At 32.0% G+C, this 7,548-nt stretch overlaps 1 non-coding gene across 1 annotated transcript; it reads left to right on the top strand.

Annotated features, from left to right (window-relative positions):
• The first annotated feature begins 5,001 nt into the window (after nucleotides 1-5,001).
• Nucleotides 5,002-5,156, top strand: LOC133295719 (U12 minor spliceosomal RNA). Its single transcript, XR_009749391.1, has one exon. It is a non-coding gene; the product is annotated as a U12 minor spliceosomal RNA (small nuclear RNA).
• The last annotated feature ends 2,392 nt before the right edge of the window (nucleotides 5,157-7,548 follow it).

Genomic DNA, 7,548 nt, shown 5'->3' with positions numbered 1-7,548 from the left:
AGCAACGGGACAAGCCGGCAACCAAAATTGCTACCTCCAGACTTGTCCGCTAGCAACCAAGTCCCTAACATCCGGGCAATGTGGGCTTTTGTGAAGTAGATCTCGGCAGCGTGATTCCCTCATGATCAGTCCACCGGGTATAATGTCAATCCAAGAATGAGATGCGAAGGTCGCCGGAATGATGGAACTCACCGGCCTCTGGAACATGTCCAAAAACAGCAGCACAAGCAGCGTGCCAATCCTCGGAGGTCGATCCGGTGACGACAGTGCCGTCAGTCGGCAAGCCCAATATGCCGGCCACATCTTGTAAGGTGATCGTCATCTTACCTTGGATCATGTGAAAGGTATGTGTCTCTGGTCTCCACCTCTCGACCAGAGCACTAATTAAAAATGTATCGATCTGTGATAAATTACGCAGTTATCACGTGTTAACAAATTTTATTGAATAATTACATAAATACAAAACGACGTAAATAACATACCTGGATATGTTGCATCCTGGCAGCATGTATGAAACCCGCCTGTCTGAGGTACTCTTCGGCAACCTGTGGAATAGCACCGGTAGGTGGCCCCCCTTGTGGCTTCCCACGCCTGGTCTTAATTTTTCTTACATGCTCTGTATTCCACACTCGCTGTGAAATATGAGCTTTTTGCGTCCTCTTACGAAGGACCTCCCACCTGTACGGCCCATGTATGATCCACATGCTGGGATCGGTGGGCTCTACATCCGACTCAGATCCCGATGAAGATGATGACTCAGCCATTATCCTCAACTATATAATATAAAACAACATTTAAATTAATCACATGTAATGCCCCATTTTATTTACAATTTAATTAAGCAGTGACATAATTGATTATCACAAAAATTAAGCATATGCGTCATTTATTTAACTAGAATCGAAATTTATGAAGTCCCGCCAAAACGTAGAACAGTTATTTATTTGCAATTAAATAATAATAATACATCAGAAAAAAATAATATAATACTAACTGAATACTTAACCCTAGGTCACTACCAACTTATCCAATACGTACTAATCATCACACCTAACTAACTACAAAGTTATGCACTCCCGCATTAATAACATCATACATACGAAATTTACGAAGTCCCTAACACTATTTATAAATCACTAATTAATATGCTAAACCCTAATGCATAATTAAAAATTAATAATAATAACTACGTAATAATAAAATTACTATATTTCATTAGAACATTCGTAGCATGCCACAAAATTTCTAAGTGATTATCCTAATGTTCCAAGTCTCTAATATACAATCAATCCTAACATGTATTACTAACTAGCACTGTAATTTAAATGTATACATATGAGGTATTATGACCTTACCTACGTTGGCAGAGCTTCGCTACGAACCGCGGTTAGAGAGAGGTTAGAGAGGTAAATGAGTAAGGAGTGAAAAAAGGAAAGTGAGGTATATATAGGTTGCACATGAGACGCCCCCTTTGGGCGTCACATGTGACGCCCCAATGGGGCGTCTTCCTCAAGGAAGAGACGCCTCACTGGGGCGTCACATGTGACGCCTAAAGGGGACGTCTCATTGTGCAACAGATGTGTAATTTTTTACAAAACAGCATTAAATGCGTAATTATTTAATTTAAATGCATTATTTTAATTTTTTTGCCTTGGAATATTTTCAACAAAAAAAATTGCACATCTCATTCCTTAGTGACATCAGATTTAAACACATATCTAGGAACTGTTAACTACAAAATCACAATTCTAACCTGAAGCTAAACTGTCCTGTTCCTACTAAAATTTGAGCTCATCCTCTGGGGTTGTCCAATATTGAGGTTGTAGTGTCAGACCCAACAAATTTATGGTATGACCTATGTAAAAATATGATTACATGAGCTATTCTTCTTTTTGTATATCACCAAATAATATATTACTATTCATGCCAAGTTCTGTTACGTACACGTAGGGGTGATAATAAGGCCAGGGGCCTTGGACTTGGCCTCCATCGGCATGGCCTGACTTGTCTTTTTCAGTTATTGGGCTCAGACCTGTACTAATATAAAAGGCCATTTAGTTAAAAAGCTTCAGGCTCTATATGAAATGCCTGGCCTTAAAGCCTTCAAGGCAGGCCCGTTAATAGTAATCTTCTTTTTTTACTAATTATTCAAAAGTAACTCTCTGTTCCCTCTCTCCTCAACATTTCTCACCGTCCCTGACCGAAAACGCATAACCAAATATTTCTCTCCATTTCGACTCTTCTTTGTTGGAGGCACTTCGAGTTGTCCATGAGAGAATGAAGTATAAGACTTTATCAAAGATGGCAAATGATATATTAGCAGTACCAGTCTCTACAGTTGTACCTGAATCGACATTTAGTGTTGGAGAAAGAGTCATTGATGCTTATCGAGCAAGTTTGGCTGAAAATACGGTTCAAGCATTAATTTGCAGTGCAGATTGGTTATGTAATAAGTATGTCATAAAGGAAAAACATAAAGTATTAATTTACTTAATTTAAATTTTTATATATTATGATATCATAATTGAATGTAAAAAAAAATCTGTCTTGTTTTTTGTTTTTTTGTTTTTATGTAGGAGGAGGCAACATCACAATATATTAAATTGTTGATATGAGTATGTTTATGCAAAATTTGTAGTCTTTATATTTTTTTTGGATATGCAGAATTTTGTAATACTTTAGTTTATTGGTTAAGCAGACCTTTTGAATGATTTTGGTATATATTCTCTTGTTTGTATATACTTTGAATCTATGAATCTTTGCAGAATTATTAGTGTTGTTGATTGTATATACTGTTTGGATAAATTTTTGTTGTTTTTTTTTTAAAAGGCTAACAGGCTAAACCAGACTCTTATTTTTTGTAAATAAGTCTGACCACATGCCAATGATTATATTCGTAACAGTTAACCGACAAGGTCAGACTAACATATTTAAACATAAGCTTAACCTTTTAAGATCAAAGATCGACTCGGCTCGCTAACATTCCTACGTACAGAATCTAGTATTTCACAATGGGACAAGTACATCAGGACATGAAATGTACATGTGACTTTGTTCCACACAAAAATCTGATCCATGCACTCTGTAAACAACGTAATCAATTGCAATCAATGTCTAATGCTTCAAAAAATGAAAAAGAAACAGCAATCAGGTGCTTGCAGTGGATTTTTCCTCACTTTAAGTTTACTCAAATGATTCATTGTAGTAGACCTTAGCAATCAACAATTTTTTACTCATTTGTTAAACTGCAATGAAACTTAATGCAATTTCGCGGGGGAAAAAAAGACTCTATGAGCAGAACAAAAGGTAAACGAATTTCCCAGAGCCTCTCCAAGTGCTCTGGGAACCTTTTTGCATTGTTTGCTTTCTATTTTTCCATCTTTCCTTCCCAGATTTCAGTTCCCTGACTCATTACTGTACTGGATTTTTGAGAAGTATTAATATACAAGCAGACAAGCTTTATACAGTGGTATTATCTTAGTTTTCTCCTATTTCTGTGACTAGTATATATCAATATATTAGACCTTTTTTTTATTTTATGCTCGAATAACACCACATTAGGCTTGAAAGTAAACAAAGGAGTCTCTGGCCAACCTAGTCAAAATCGGGATTTTACCTAAAATCGGAAAGAGAATAAAAAATCGTAAATCGTAAAATCGTAATACAAATCATAGATTTTACCTGCACTCTAAAATTAAATTTTTATATACATATGCTTATGTATAAATTTTTTTAAGAAAAATAGACTACATGCCACCATCCTTATATATTTGCATATAATTGTCACACTCTAAGGGTCTAAGCTAATAAATCATTCAAGTTATTATCATCGAAGACATTCTGTTCCACGTGATCTTCAACTACATCATTCAAAATTGTCTTCATCTAAACTTTCATCATGAGATAAAGTTCCTTCATTTTCTACAATTCATTCATCTTCGGATGAAACATCAGCAATGTTATATTCAACACTTTTTCTAACTTGCTTAACATCATTCCAATAGTTAAAATCGAGATTTAAATCTTAAAATCGGGACTTAAGTAAATGTCTAAATTGGGATTTTATATTGAAAAGGATTTTAAGTGAAATCTAAATCGTTTTAGCAAAAATAAATCGTTAAAATCAGGATTTTAAGATTTTAAATCCAGATTTTAACTGCCATGTCTCTCTACCTACAAACCAAGACAATGAACAACTTCTAAAGTAGAAAAAACAAGGAAATGAGTACATGCTAAAAACCTAAATTACAAGGATATCAACATCCCCCAATTTTCTACTAACGTAAACAAACCACCCACAAACAAATAACAAAAATGCAAATTCATGATGCCCTCCAATTAATCGACTACCTTTTCTATCACTTTCATAAATTTTTCAATTTTTATTTTAAAAATATCATAATTCCCTTAACCTCACAAAGACAAATAACAAAAACACACAAGACAACTTTTTTTTTTTTTAAAAAAAGAACCCTTAAATTCCTCTAACCCCAGGAAAACAATGAATACAACCACAGTAACCGTCCATTTATCTTATTATTCCATTATTCGAATCAAACAATTTTGGCTTCAATCTTAGCAGGTATAGGGATATGGATTTCTAACAGCAATGTTAAATTGTTAACTACTGAAGAGAACATAAGTAAAGGCCCACTTAATGTTATTGAAAATCTGTATCATAAAAAATTAAACCTCTCCTTTAGTTTCAACTAGTAACCTCATCTATCTATCTATGATTTGTACCTATTTATAGCAACCTCAACTGGCAAATCATTTCTGCGTTTTTGAGCACGGGAAGAAGAAGAGGAGAGCTGTATGCATAAACTGGTGTGTGAGCCTTGAAAACAAAAGTTGATGCTGAAGTCACAACCACAATAATTGGTGTCTAACTAACTAATACCTCTTCCTATATTTTGAAGTTATGAGTCCCACATCTATGGGCGATGAGAACTTGACCCAACATCTAGTTAATAAATAGGAGCAGACAAGCAGCATTAAAATTTGCCTTAAACTAATGAGTAAGGAAAACAAAGCGAGGGGTGGGAGCCGCTCGCAGCATCCCTAAGAGGTGCATGAATTTATGGAGGGGTTTATAGGCTGGCCAAGTGTTGACGCTGCTTACTTTGCAGAACTCACTTGTGCGGGCCTCCCAACCCAAACCCCACAAAGCCATTGTTAAATTATTTGTGGTAAAGTTAAATAATTCTTCGTTTGACATGTGATAATTTAAATTTTTTCTTTTGTTACATGTGTGAGTTCCGTAGATTTCTAATTTGTCGTTTTGTCCTTTTGCATAAAGTGGGGAAATATAAAACTTATATTGTATCAGCAAAATATGAGTAAATGTTTTTTTTTTCTAACAAAAAATACAGTCTACATTTTAAATTCTTACAAAACTTTTAGTCATATTAATTTTTAAAAAAATTCATATTAATTTCTCAGGATTAAAATGAATTAATTTTAAATTTTATAAGAATCATATGATTAATTTTTTTTTATAAGAAACTAAAATTAGAATTGTATTTTTTTAGAGTCATTTTTATTTCATAAAGAAATATCAAATTAAGTATCTAAAATTACTTCACTTTTAAAATAATTTTTTTAAAATTTTTAAAATGTGTTGAACAAAATTTGGTATTTCAGGAAAATGATAGGAAAGTTATTATTTAAGAATGTTGCCAAAAAATTATTTAGTAAGTTAAAATATAATTGAGATTTTATTATAAAAAAATAAAAAAATTTAACACTTAGGATTCTAAAAATATTGCTGGTATTTTTGGATAGCATTTTGAAAAAAAATTATACACAAAATTCTATCTCAGAAAAATTACATTTTTGAAAAAAAAAATTTAGAAGTTTTATAAAATTACAATAACCATTTTTCAGAAATCTCAAAAAGTAACCTATGAAATGTTTGTTTGATTTGATTGGGCTTTTATTGGGTTCACAATTCACAAAATCTTGGATCCTTTAACCAACATACCAATAGGTGCCATTGGATGTGGATTTTACCCACTTCGAACAAGATGAGAAATATTTTTCGAGAGGGTGTAACATAAATAGTAGGCTGTGGGCCGAGGGTTCTTTTTTATAATATTTTATTAGAGTCATTGTCCTTCTCTACCACTTAAATAGAGCTGTTTTAATACATAATGGTATATTAAATTAACGATATTTTTACATATATATATATATATATATATATATATATTTTTTTTTTTTTGGTACATATTTTTTTTTTATATTATTATAGGTAACAAAGTAATGCGGAGCAGGTCAATAATCATATTAAAAGGAAAAGGCTGGTTAATAAGCAATATATGCTGTGTAGAGTTCTTCAGAAAGTGGCAAACAGAAATCCATGGAGCTGTCATAGCCATGGAAGAAGATGACATTGTACCTGGCATTTTCTTTAAGCACACCTATCTCCCTGTAAGCCAAACATTTAGCATCATTGAGCCTAATTATTGGTGAAATAACAAGACTTGTTGGTGTCACGCGAACTTTTGGGTAAGTGAGGTTTTACGAATCAAAATGTTCACTCTCAACAGAGATGCTGCTTCTAATATGGGACGAGACATAAAGGAATTTGATGTTTATTTTCGCACTCAAATGATGTGGTTTTTACTTGTGAATTAGAGTAAATTTTGAAGAAACCAACTTGAAGAAAAATGTGGAGCGTGTTATAATGGGCAGGGGTGTTAAAAAAGCAATGAATTGAATGGAACCGCGAACTAAACCAAACCGTATAATATTTTTCCGAACTGATTTAAAAAACTGAATTTTTTTTTTTTTTTCAAATCACTACACGAACCAAAATTACTTTTTAAAATTGGGCCAAATCGAACTATTTTTTAGTCTGGTTCAATTTGGTATAGAAAATCGAACCATACTCACCCCTAAATCCTAATAATGAATTAAGGTATTGGAGAGATTCAATAAAACTATTAACCACGATATATAAAGTTTAAATGGAAATTACTAGAATAAAATAAAATAATTTAATATAAAATACTACAATATAACGGTAACAAAAGTAACGTTAATTTTATGAGAAAAATATTTCTGATTTTGCTACAGAAAGTATTTCTCCTACACACTCACATAAAAATGAATAGATCTCACTAACTTTTTTTCTCTCTATTTTTTTCACAACTGGACTCACTCACTTTTATGTGAGTATGACAGTGTAATATTCAAAAAAAAGATAATAATAATAATCACAATAATAATATAAAAATGATAAAGTAATAAATAATATATATATATATGCATAAAATAATAATAATAATAATAATAATAATAATAATAATGATAAAATAACATATATATACATATATATTATATATAATAAAAATAATATATATAGTCTATCAAAAAAAAATAAATATATATATATATATATAAAGTAGTGCTGTTAAAGTAAATGCAATAAGTATAATCAATAAGTATATATATAAGTAAAAAAAAAATGAAAAACAATGGATCATGATGAAGTACATCAAAGAGAATCTGGGACTGCCGTGTGGAAGCTAAATAATCAGGATA

The sequence above is a fragment of the Gastrolobium bilobum genome, unplaced genomic scaffold (genome assembly GCF_033153095.1).
Source record: "Gastrolobium bilobum isolate Gb01-03AN ecotype WA unplaced genomic scaffold, APGP_CSIRO_Gbil_v1 utg59345, whole genome shotgun sequence".
Lineage (NCBI taxonomy): Eukaryota > Viridiplantae > Streptophyta > Magnoliopsida > Fabales > Fabaceae > Gastrolobium > Gastrolobium bilobum.
The sequence above is the reverse complement of the archived record's forward strand: the minus strand, read 5'-3'. Positions and strand labels throughout refer to the sequence as shown.